The sequence below is a fragment of the Physeter macrocephalus genome, chromosome 8 (assembly GCF_002837175.3).
Source record: "Physeter macrocephalus isolate SW-GA chromosome 8, ASM283717v5, whole genome shotgun sequence".
In the NCBI taxonomy this organism is placed as follows: domain Eukaryota; kingdom Metazoa; phylum Chordata; class Mammalia; order Artiodactyla; family Physeteridae; genus Physeter; species Physeter macrocephalus.
In genome coordinates this window covers 69363764-69377096 of record NC_041221.1, presented here as the reverse complement: position 1 = coordinate 69377096, position 13333 = coordinate 69363764, and the positions used below count along the sequence as shown (strand labels likewise).

At 36.6% G+C, this 13333-nt stretch overlaps 1 protein-coding gene across 2 annotated transcripts in view; it reads right to left on the bottom strand.

Annotated features, from left to right (window-relative positions):
- The window catches only part of ERBIN (erbb2 interacting protein), a 119851-nt gene that overhangs the window by 78361 nt on the left and 28157 nt on the right, over positions 1 to 13333 (bottom strand). Inside the window, exon 2 of one of the 2 annotated variants that reach the window (XM_007103288.4) lies at positions 5600 to 5647. The exons of the other annotated variant lie outside the window; for it this stretch is intronic. The gene's annotated coding sequence lies outside the window, so the exon portion shown is untranslated. The remainder of the gene's footprint in view (positions 1 to 5599; positions 5648 to 13333) is intronic. 2 annotated transcript variants of the gene reach the window in all.

Below are 13333 nucleotides of genomic sequence, written 5' to 3'. Positions count from 1 at the left end.
TTAAAAGCTTTTGCAGAACAAAGGAAACCATAAACAAGAAGAAAAGACAACCCTCAGAATGGGAGAAAACATTTGCAAACGAAGGAACAGACAAAGGATTAATCTCCAAAATATACAAACAGCTCATGGAGCTCAATATCAAAAAAACAAACTAATCAAAAAATGGGCAGAAGACCTAAATAAACATCTCTCCAAGGAGCCAAATTCAAAAAAAACAAACTAATCAAAAAATGGGCAGAAGACCTAAATAAACATCTCTCCAAGGAGGACATACAGATGGCCTAGGGGCACATGAAGGATGCTCAACATCACTAATTATTAGAGAAATGAAAATCAAAACTACAATGAGATGGGACTTCCCTGGTGGTGCAGTGGTTAAGAATATGCCTGCCAATGCAGGGGACATGGGTTTGAGCCCTGGTGCGGGAAGATCCCACATGCCGCGGAGCAACTAAGTCCGTGCACCATAACTACTGAGCCTGCGCTCTACAGCCTGCGAGCCACAACTACTGAAGCCTGCATGCCAAAACTACTGAAGCCCACGGGCCTAGAGTCTGTGCTCTGCAACAAGAGAAGCCACCACAATAAGAAGCCTCCACAAAAAAAAAAAAAAAAAATGCTGTAAGGGCTTCCCTGGTGGCGCAGTGGTTGCGCGTCCGCCTGCCGATGCAGGGGAACCGGGTTCGCGCCCCGGTCTGGGAGGATCCCACATGCCGAGCCTGGGCACCACAACGAAGAGTAGCCCCCGCCTGCCACAACTAGAAAAAGCCTGTGTGCAGCAACAAAGACCCAATGCAGCCAAAAATTAATTAATTAATTAAATTTTAAAAACTACAATGAGGTATCACCTCACACTGGTCAGCATGGCCATCATCAGAAACTCTACAAACAACAAATGCTGGAGAGGGTGTGGAGAAAAGGGAACCCCACTGTAGAGAACACTACAGAGGTTCCTTAAAAAACTAAAAATAGGATTTCCCTGGTGGCGCAGTGGTTAAGAATCCGCCTGCCAATGCAGGGGACACGGGTTCAATCCCCAGTCCGGGAAGATCCCACATGCGCGGAGCAACTAAGCCCGTGCACCACAACTACTGAGCCTGCGCTCTAGAGCCTGTGGGCCACAACTACTGAGCCCACGTGCCACAACTACTGAAGCCCGTGCAGACTAATTTGTTTGGGGAAAAAAAACCAAAAATAAATAAAATTGATTCTTAGAAAAAAAAAAAAAAAAAAAACTAAAAATAGAACTACCATATGACCCAGCAATGCCACTACTAGGCATATACCCTGAGAAAACCATAATTCAAAAAGAGTCATGTACCCCAATGTTCACTGCAGCAGTATTTACAATAGCCAGGACATGGAAACAACCTAAATGTTCAATGACAGATGAAAGGATAAAGAAGATGTGGTACATGTATACAATGGAATATTACTCAGCCATAAAAAGGAATGAAATTAGGCCATTTGTAGAGATGTGGATGGACCTAGTGTCTGTCTTACAGAGTGCAGTAAGCCAGAAAGAGAGAAACAAATATCATATATTAACACATATATGTGGAATCTAGAAAATGGTACAGATGAACCTATTAGCAGGGCAGGAATGAGACAAAGACGTAGAGAATGGACATGTGGACACGGGGCGGGAAGGGGAGGGTGGGATGAATTGGGAGATTAGGATTGACATATATACACTACCATGCGTAAAATAGACAGCTAGTGGGAACACGCTATAAAGCACAGGAAGCTCAGCTCAGTGTTCTGTGATGTCCTTAGATGGGTGGGATGGGGGGATGGTGGGAGGGAGGTCCAAGAGGGAGGGGATATACGTATACATATAGCTAATTCACTTCGTTGTACAGCAGAAAATAACACAACACTGTAAAGCAATTATATGCCCATTAAAAAAAAATTTTTTTAAAGAAACATGCTTTATTAGTCTGCTCATCCTCAAAAAAAAAAACCCTAATACAACAAAGATATTTCTTTAATTTCTGACTAAGAGCTGTTTCTCAATTAAGAACTTGACTCTATAAAGTTCTGAGTAGAAAGTGGGAGTGCAAAGATATTTTCAGGTCTCCTAACCAGCCATTAACTTTCCTGTAACTCTCCCACATCAAAATTCCAATCTATGCCAAGTCAATTTTGTTTCAATTAATATTGTTCTTTTAATTTTTCTAAAGTTTATAGGTCTTATATGTGTATAAGGTTACACACTAGAGAAGAAAACTTGCTCCAGTAAAGTGCAGACTTCATTATTTTGATCTCATTGGGGGGAAAGTCTCAAATCTGAATTAGTGAAAATTCTCAAGCCTAATTTTATTAAGAACACAACGTTCATACAGAGGTTAATTCCAACTAGGAGGCTAACATTATACTAGCAAAGAAAAACCTACGTCAATAAATAATTGCTAATTAATGTTATCAATTCTTTGTAAAATAATAATAAATTCTTGCCCTAAGCAGAAGACTCATAGAGTATTAGATTACTTCTACCCAGAGCCAAGGCTAGGTTGAAGCCAGTGCAGCAAATGCCTCAGGCACACACACACAAAAAAAACCTCAGTAATCAAATTAAATATTTTAATGCAATATCTTTTTAAAAAATCCAAATCACTGAAAAATAATCCATTAATGACCAAAATGGTAAATTTAAAAATAAAGACAGAATCAGTATGACTAATTTTTTTTCTTTTGCCTCAGGCTCCAATATGGCTCTGCAAGGCACTGCTTCTAACTCTTCTAATTATATCATATTCTTAAAGAGTTTGATAACAGGATAAGTATGTCCCTTGCAATTAAAAAAAAAATCTGACTATTCTTACTTACCATGTGTGCCAGGCACTGTGCTAAATTCTTTATATAAGCTGTATGTTTCAGGACTTTCCTGGTGGTCCAGTGGTTAAGAATCCGCCTTCCAATGCAGCGGACATGGGTTGATCCCTGGTCGGGAAACTTAAGATCCCACATGCCATGGGGCAACTAAGCCTGCGCGCTGCAACTACTGAGCCTGCATGCCACAACTAGAGAGCCCTCATGCCGCAACAAAAAATAAAATAAAATTTATTTTAAAAACTATATGCTTATTCTCATTTCATCCTCGTGTATCTTTCTAAGGCATGCATTATTATTATCCCTATTTTTCCATAAAGAAACTGATTCTGTGCTTGTAGTGCACTATACTGCTTCTCAATATATAATGATATACTTGAACTCAGATTCATGAAATAATTCAAATATCAATAGGTCTTTACTACATATTTCTCCTTTAGGGTTTACAAAAACAAGCTACCGATGGGGTTCAGGACAAACCACCCCAAAATATGGCACCCTAGCATACTGAATATTATAAGCTAAAGGAGTTTGATAAAACAGCAGAAGCAGGAAGGCCACTCTGACCTTCCATGCCCTTCTCCCCTGAAACAGGTAATAAAATCCTCCTGTGAAAGGTGCCCTCCCTATACCAGGAGGTATCTCTGAAGACGAAGGAAGAATTCTAATGAACAGGACTTGTTAAATCTCCCCCAGTTTACTACACTTACTTCATACTCTTTGATCTATCGTATTTCTACACAACTGTCCACTTCATCAAACATGGCATAAAAATACTCAGGTTAAACTGTTTCTTTGGGTCTTCCTTTCCTAACAAAGGCTCCCTGTGTCACTTAAAACTTACATTAAATAAATGTATATATTTTCCTCCTTTTAATCTGTCTTTGTCAGTTTAATTTTCACACCCAGCCAGGAATCCTAAGAGAGTGAAAGAAAAATTTTTCCTCCCTTACACTATGATGTCAAACATCAAATGTCTCTATCTAAAATTTCTGTCTCATGGGGATGTAATGTACAGCAAGGTGACTATAGTTAATAATACTGTACTGTATATTTGAAAGTTGCTAAGAGAGTAGATCCACAGCTCTCATCACAAGAAAAAAAACTGTTACTATGTATGGTGACAGATGTTAACTAGACATATTGTGAGGATCATTTTGCAACATATACAAATATTGAATCACTACGTTGTATTACTTGAAACTAATACAATGTTATATGTCAATTATACCTCAATAAAAACAAAAAATTACTTTGTCAATAAAGTTTACTGAATATGCTTAATCTATGTTTATATGAAGGTGTATTTTACTGATAAGAATAAGCAGTCTTATTGATCTAATAAGAATTTAATCACTAAAGGGGAATTTAGCTTATACTTGTGTGTTTAATGAGATAATAAAAAAAGATTCTAAAAATGAATATACACTTTCTTTTTCAAGAGATTCTAAGACTTCACTGATAATGAGTTAGGGGGACACTTAAGAAAAACGGGAAAAAAACTCTATCTGCTCTGTCCAATCTGGTACCCACTAGACACAGTGGCATTTTAACCTGAAAATTCAAGTTAAATCAGACAAAATTTTAAATCTGGTTTCAGTCACACTGACCATATTTTAAATGCTCAATAGCCACAGGTGGCTAATGGATACCATACTAAATAACAGAAGATACAGAACATTTCTATCACTGCAGAAAGTTCTAGGAGACAGCACTAATACAATATTTCAAACCATTATTCTGGTTCATATTATAACTACTGTATGTTTATATTTATATGATAGTATGCAATAACTTGTAAGATATGGCCTAAAAAATCCTTTTTCCAGAAATCATAATGGATTTGGAAGTATAACTCCCAGCTGAGAATAATGGACATGAAATATTATTACCAAATGTACATGGTTTAAGAGTGTAGGGACTTCCCTGGTGGTCCAGTGGTTAAGACTCTGCACTCCCAATGCAGGGGGCACGGGTTCAATACCTGGTTGGGGAACTAAGATCTCGCATGCCGCACAGTGTGGCCAAAAAAAAAAAGTGTTATTTATTTTACTATATTTATTTAAATCATCTGTGCAGGGCACTTGAGGTAGGAGGCAATTTACAAGGCAGAATAATTGTTAATAAAAGTAAAAAGACTTCCAAGACTTTTCTGTAGTGCTAATCATACTGCAGAACTTCTCAGAAGAGACCATGAATTCAGAAAAAGATTAGACACTTAGATCTAGGAAACTGCAAAGAGTTTACATCTCAAGTGAAAACGTCCCCCAAAAAACAAAAACAAAAGAAAACTTCCCCCAAAAAAAACAAAACAAAACTTCCTGTGGACAGAGACAGTGGAAAGAGCAATTTAGACCTCAGAATAAATTCAGTGGGCCTGAACCAATATAAAAATGGATCCCAATTTAGACTAAAAACTTCTGATTGATAAGAAAGGAGGGGGACCTTAATTATTGAGGTCAGAAGAGGAAAGTACCATATGAAAGGGAATGAATAACAAGACCCAAAGAGATCCTCCCTCACACAAGACTACAAAGAAGTAATAAACCAAATGGAGAAAGACTGGCCTGATCGGAACAGGAAGTGATCAACATGGGACCGCTAATTAGAATTTTAGTGTTGTGATATAAGAGCCACTTAGAAATCAGACTTAAAACGGCAGACACAAAAACATTCTAATCAAATGGAGGAAGAGAAGCCAACCAAAAAAAAAAAACAGGCATAATAACTCAAACGTTTTCTAACAAAAGAAACTAAAACTACTTACCACTGGGTTGAATTTATCTCACTTATGTTTCTTAACTGAGCCAACATTCTATGGAAACCATAAAAAGAAACAAAATTAACAATAAAAATAGATCTTTAAGGAATATCTCTTCTAATTTCTTATTTACCTCAAAATGTAAATTAAAATTTTCAATAATTCAGCCCCATAAACTGACACACACAAATTAGCTAACTTCTAAATACATGGCTACCTTCTCAACCAGTCACTGGATTTACTGTTCATAATACATTTGTAAACTATTGAGAGCCCTCATCTATATCAAATAATAAATACCTCTCTATCTACCATTAAAACCCCATTTGGGGCTTCCCTGGTGGCGCAGTGGTTGAGAGTCCGCCTGCCGATGCAGGGGACGCGGGTTCATGCCCCGGTCCGGGAGGATCCCGCGTGCCGCGGAGCGGCTGGGCCCGTAAGCCATGGCCGCTGAGCCTGCGCGTCCGGAGCCTGCGCTCCGCAACGGGAGAGGCCACAGCAGTGAGAGGCCCGCGTACAGCAAAAAAAAAAAAAAACAAAAAACACCCCATTTATTTGCGCTTACTGAAAAATAATAAAGTTTTCCCAAGCAAATAAACTCTAATCACCAATTATATTTAAATTTAGTAATTTTTGATGGTTCTATGCAGCAGACACTGTTAATTCCTTATCAGTCTTTTCCCCCTTTCCAGAATTTTCCTTATTCAGGGTGGTAATGGACCCAGCTAAAAACCCACTTTTGAGCTTTCCAAGAAGGGTGAACAGGTAATGGATGACACAGTTAAGATCAATGACATATACTTAGAAGTCTACTTTGGGGGTGGGATGGGGGTTGGTCCTGGAAAAACATTTGCTTTCCTTATCCAGGGAGAGATGTGAACATGTCTACTACTATCCTACGACCATGAGTCAACAAGCATGAGGATTAAAAACCTACCAAAGGGCTTCCCTGGTGGCGCAGTGGTTGAGAGTCTGCCTGCCTTTGCAGGGGACACGGGTTCGTGCCCCGGTCCGGGAAGATCCCACGTGCCGCGGAGCGGCTAGGCCCGTGAGCCATGGCCGCTGAGCCTGTGCCCCGCAATGGGAGAGGCCACAACAGTGAGAGAGGCCCACGTACCGCAAAAAAAAAAAAAAACTACCGAAAAGGCTGACAGAGTAGAAAGACAAAACAAGCTGGGGGTCTCTAATAGCACAGTTTAGTAGCTGAACTACAGAAATATCTGGATTTCTTAGTTTATAAGAAAACTAAACCCCTATGTGCTTAAACCATTGCTAGGTTTTCTGTACCTGTAACCAACACATTCCAAAATAAGACAGCTCAAAACTCAAAATAACAGCATTAATGTATATACATCATAAATAATCTTTTTTAAAGATATTAGTAAGTATGTGTTTCAGAATTTACAGGGTCACTTTAAATATACTGGGCTATATGTCTCTATGCTAAATTGTTTAGGACTGCTGAGTTGTTTAACCTTCTCCACAAATTCCACCCATAGTACATGTCACAAAAAATACCTCTGCATATATCAAACAAAGATGGCCACTTAATTTGTCACTCAAGGTACCCCCACATACATAGTAGTTGGGTAAAATGGCATTGTCAATGAACTGAGATGGAATAAGGCTACAGAAGGAGCAGGTTAGAGAGAAGAGAGAAGGAACTTTGTGTTTAGAGGCTTTAGCTTGAAATACCTGAAAGCTGTCCTACTGCGATCCTACATAGGCAGTTGGATATGGGTATTCAGAGATGTGGGGAGAAATCCAAACTGAGGATATAAATTTGTAAGTTATCTGTTTAGAGATGATATTTAAAGTAATGAAATTAGATGAAAGAATCAAGGGCATGAATGTGGACAGAAGAGTATAGGTTCAAAAAAGAAAGAAAAGAAGAAGGGAAAGAAGGGAGGGAAGAAAACAGATTCAATGATTGAGCCCTGAGATATTATAAAAATAGGTCATAAAAAAGAAATAGAACACTGAAGAGAAGCAGTCAGTGAGTCAAGAGAAGCTACCCCCCAACCACCCATCCAAAGTGTGATATCCTAAAAGCTAAATGGAAAAAAATGTTTCAAGGAGGAAGTTATCAACTATGTTAGTAAGAACTTTCATTGTCACTGTGTAATAATGTAAAGGTCATTGATTATCTTACTGGGCAGTGGTAGAGACATAACACTGTTCGGAGGGGATTCAGGAAATAGGAAGAGGATAATTTGACATAGCAAATATAGGCAACTCAGGTAGTCTAGCTAAAAAAGACATTGGAAAAATAGAGCAGTAGAGAGAGCAGAATGTGAATCAAGAGTCACAGCACTGGATTTGTAGGCAGATGTGAATAATCTAGTAAGAGAAAGAGATACATTTTTATAAAGAGATTTGGAAAACCATTCGTAGACCATCCTAACAAAGTTTCCCACCAGTTTCAAAAAAAAAAAAACCTGCTCATGAGGAGGAGAACAAAACAAAAGAAACCTCGGGTGCCATGGTACAACTAGCTAAATGAAATTCACTTAGGGTATTTTAAAAACTACTACAGATTACCGTAGCTTCTCCCTAGAGATTCTGATTTAGGAGATGAGATATAAAACTCAAGATTCTTTATCATACACAAAATGCTGATGTGATACTTTTTTCTAACAGTTTCAACAATAATCAATCCATAGTCAATATTATTTCATCTATACTCAAACCACCATCTTTTCCCCTTTCCATCCTTTTTTGATAAACTCTCATTTGGGGGATTACTATACCAACTGAAAAGTGAAATCACTATAAAGGTTTTCTAAAATATAGTATGTTATACTTCCCTATGGATCTGAAGAGATCACAAGTTATACTTGGCTAGATTTAAGAGAAATCTTACGTTGGAACCATCTTTTTAAATGAGTTCAGAAGTTGAAATGCACAACAAAGGCTCCTCAGGCATGCCCATAGCCATTAGATGGTATTTAGTGGTTGTGTAAGATCATTTTAGTTTAATCATGGCTATCACAGTATTTGCTAATCTGTATTTGGTACAACCTGTGCTTAATTCTGAGGCATTTTATGGACATTATTAATCCATTACCGGTAAGTACATGAATAGTAAACAATGAAAATAGTTATATGCAAAAGAGCAAAAATAAAAACGTAAAAAAACCTGTGTAATGAAAAAAACAAATACTGTACAGAAGCATTTGATTCCGAAGGACAAAAATAACTGAACGTATAAAATGCGCTATGCCTACAACATTATACAGCAAGAAATGAGGAAAGGAGGCTGGTGAAATAGCTAAATTTCACACTTACAAGGTCAATGTTGCTGTCTAACCCCTGCTAGCCTAATTCTAATTCAGTAGAAAGCTGAGAGCTTCTTCAATGTCAGCACTGTTAATCAAACTTTCACATCAAACCATGGTTAGCCTAAATATGCCACAAAAAAAATCTTAATGTGGAATAAAATAGTTGACATACATATACTGAAGTTATACGGAGTTCCCACATTTGCAGAAACTTCCACTTTATATTTTTACAAATAACTTACATAATAAAAAAGACCTTTAGAGTACACTTTGGCAAATGCATACATCCATATAACCAACAGCAACCAAGATATAAAATATTTCTATCACCCCAGAAAGTTCCCATGTGCTACTTTCCAGTCAACACCCTGGCCAAGGCAACCTATCCTAAATAAGAGTGCTATGACATTTGTGTACAAGTATTAGGAGAATGCAGGCTTCAGTTCTTGTGGGTAAATATGGGAGTGAAATTGCTAGATCAAAGTCTATAAGCATGTTTAATTTTATTTTTTTAAAAAAAGGAATAAACAAACAAGTCATTTTACAAAGTTGTTTTATCACTTAACACTCCCAGAGTTCCAATTAAATCCTCACCAACACTCGATATTCTCAGTCTTTCTTAATATTAACCTATGTAGTAGGTGCGGACAAGTAGCCCGCTGTATTTGTGTTTTGCATTTCTCTAATTACAAAATGGCATAGCAGAGCCTCATCTGTACTTGGAACTCACAAGATAAGATACTGGAATCAAGCCTTACATGACACTCTAGTGGGATAAGACTTTTGGAGAAAAGAGTGACGAAATTTTGTATATGGGAGGATTGCAATTATTGTACAAGAGGATATACTACATTAGAAAACAATTCTCCATGAACATCTCACATTTCTGCATGGTCTGGGTCCACTGAGCAATGTCATTTACAGCCAATTTAAGATGTTTATACAAGGATACATTCCAGATAATAACACTTAGCAACACTGAGACAGTTCAATGTCCTCTCTCCAGAGATGATTTATTTAAATTCCAGAGTAAAAATAAGGTTTCTATTTCTCACTCTCCTGAGGAGAGGATAGACAGGTCATCAGTGGTCCTATGAAAGATCAGAGTTTCCTAATTTGGGGTTCCCCTTCTGTAATGCACACTACTATCTGTGCAGGTACCATCTGACCCTCACTGTAAAGCCCTATGAAGATTTAGGCTCACGTAACTGACACAAAATACTGCCCTAGTTGCTGCTTTTTCAGCGAGTAATAAACCCTTTGTTTCTGGTCTAGAAGTCTTGTGTTTTCTGGCAAGTTAACATTTTAGCTTGTAAGTAGGGTAAAACCTCAGACTCTTTACTGTTTCTGATTTAACCAGCGTAAATTAAGAAACATGGCCACGATGTTTTATACCACCTGAGATCAAGAGATGCAGAGTCTATTTCCCCACTCCTTGAATTTGGGCTGAACTGTGACTTGCTTATACCAACTCAATGTGGCAGAAGTTAAGCAAGTAACAGTGCCTATGCCTCAAGAAGATTTACAACTTCTGCTTTTACCTTCCTTGAATGCAGCCCTAAGGACATGATGCTGTAATTCTTTATAGGATAAAAGACCACATGCTGATTCACAAATTCAAGAGTTATATAAATTGCTGTAGTTTTAAGCTTAAGTTTACCAACTGTATTGATTTTTCAAAGATAAAACTTCATAATTTGTTCATTTACTTATGGGACATTTTCCATTTCCGATTTCACTTTTCGCTATTTTTTTGGCCTTTTATTTATTTTGAATTTGTCTCTCTTTTTCTGACTCTTAGGGTAAAGCTTATTAAGTAATTGATTCTAATACTTTATTCTTCAACATTTAAAGCTATAAATTCTGAGATGCACTTCATAAAATTTGATATGTTGTCTTTTTGTTGAATTTGTTTAAAATGCTAATGTCCAATTTGATTTATTATTTTACCCATGAGTTATTCAGAATCATCTTAATTTCAAAACATTCAGGGATTGGGAATTCCCTGGCAGTCCAGTTGTTAGGACTTGGCGCTCTCACTGCCGAGGGCCTGGGTTCAATCCCTGGTTGAAGAACTAAGATCCCACAAGCCTCATGGTACAGCCAAAAAAAAAAAAAATTCAGGGCTCTACTAAACCTCATTTTGTTACTGATTTCTAATTTAACTCCACTGTAATCAGAGAAAATAATATTATGATTTCAAGTCTTCACAATATGTTGAAGTTTTGACAGCCCCACATGAGATCTACTGAGGTGAGTGTTTCATGTATATTTACACGTCACATTCTGCATCTCTTGGGTTTAGTGTTCAAAAAATGTCAGGTTAAATTGATTGAGAATGGTGTTCAAATCTTCTGTACCCTTACTAATTTATGGCATTCTTTTTCTACTAATTACTGAAAAGTACTGAAATCTCTAACCGTAAGTGTAAATATGTTTTATTTCTGTCAATTTTTATTTCATGTATTTTGAATCTCTTATAAAGTATCAATAAATACACATTTGGGGTTCTTGTACCTTCTTGAGGAATGGATCCTTTTATCATATAAAATGTCCTTTCTCTCTGCTAATAATCCTTGTCTTAAAGTATAGTTTGCCTGATATCACTATAGCCATAGGAACTTTCTTTTGTTAAGTGTTAATGTATATTTTTCCAATCATTATTTTTAACCAAATTTGTCTTTAAAGTGCCTATTTGTATGAAGCATATAGTTGGGTCTTGCTATTTTATCCAATCTGACAATTTCTTTGTTTTGATGGTAGGCTTAGACCATTTATATTTAATATAATTACTGGTGTGATTTAATTTAAGTTTATTACATTACTATTTATTTTTTATTTGTTCTTTGTTCCTTTTTTTCCTGCCTTCAAATATAGATATTTTTTTCCTGCCTTCAAATATAGTTATTTTTTCCCTATATTATCTCATTTTATGGACTTTAAGCTATACATATATATTTTGTGGTTGTTCTAGGAATGTACAGTATGTATTCTTAATTCATCATAGTCCACCATCAAATAATATTATACTATTCTAATTATACTATGTAATTTTATATACGATGTAACAAATATAAGAGTATAATGTATTTATGTCTACTCTCGCTCATATTTCATGCTATTGTCATAAATTTTACTTCTACATATTATAAATCCCACAATTTTTTTTGTTTTATACTATTCAACTGTCATTTATATAAATTTAAAAACCAGAAAATAGACTTTCATATTTATTCACATATTCACCATTTCTTAGTCTATTTCTTACTACCATCAAGCCCATCTGAACAGTTTTTTTAAAAGATACTGCATTTTTCAGTTCTAGAAAACACCTGGTGTTGGTACAAAGTTCCCAATACTCTCCTGAAATACTCAACCCCTCACGTAATCCTGTAAATTGTTTTAAAATCATTGTCTCCTAACTCACTGACTCCTAACTCTGGGTCATCTAATAAGTCTGGTTTTGTTAACTGTTTTCTCTTAATTATACAATCATATTTTCCTTTTTCTTTGTATATTTTGTAATTTTTCACAGTATTCTAGATGCTTTTTATAAAATAACAGTTGAGAACTGAATGTAATATTGTTAAGTTTTACTTATTACCCAGAGAGTCTATGCTCTTCTTTCAGTTCGGATGAGTGACTGATAATTCAGATTCCTAGTAAAACCAATATGATCTGGGACTGGCTGCAGCTTTAATTAGAGTGAATTCTTCTGTGATCAAGTCAACCCCCAACTTCCCATCTCCAGCCACAGCCATATCTTTTTGATCTTGTCAAAAATCTGACAGGAAGAATTTGGGCTGCAATTCCAGATATTTTTGGTTCAGTTTACCTTTAGATTCAACCCCAGCAGGTGGATAAAATTATCAGGTTTAACGATTTAATTTTGCCTTTGGGGCTCTGTCAGATTCCCATCCCTTTTCCCATCCCAGTGGACAAAAGCCCACACTCTCACTTGAGGACTGGACGATTTATATTCATTCCTTCAGTCTTTCCATTTATGGAAAGTCCTGCTTCATCCTATACTGAAATCTGGCTGGGAAACTGCCACACTCTTGACTCACCTATGAGAGGTTCATGTATCTACGGAAGTCAGTTCACTAAGGCTTCCTTGATTCCACTGCTTTTTGCTAGCTCTATTTTTTTTTTAAGTGTGATTTTTATTCTTTACAGGTTTTTCTTATTCTTACCAGAGGACCAAAAAATTTTTGTGCCCTCCTATATGCTAACTAGAAGCAGAAACACTAGGAGAAAGTGCAATAAAATTTCTGGGGAAAAAACAAACAAACAAACAGAAAGAAATACTAGGAGATTGCCAGTGTAGATAAAACAGTTCTGTTTATAGAAAAGATACTCCCATGGAAGATATCCATTCTGACTCAACCCTTTGTGAAACAAACTTGGTCAAGGTAGAAGACAAATCTTCAGAATTCTCCTCCATTTCAGTTTAGAAGGA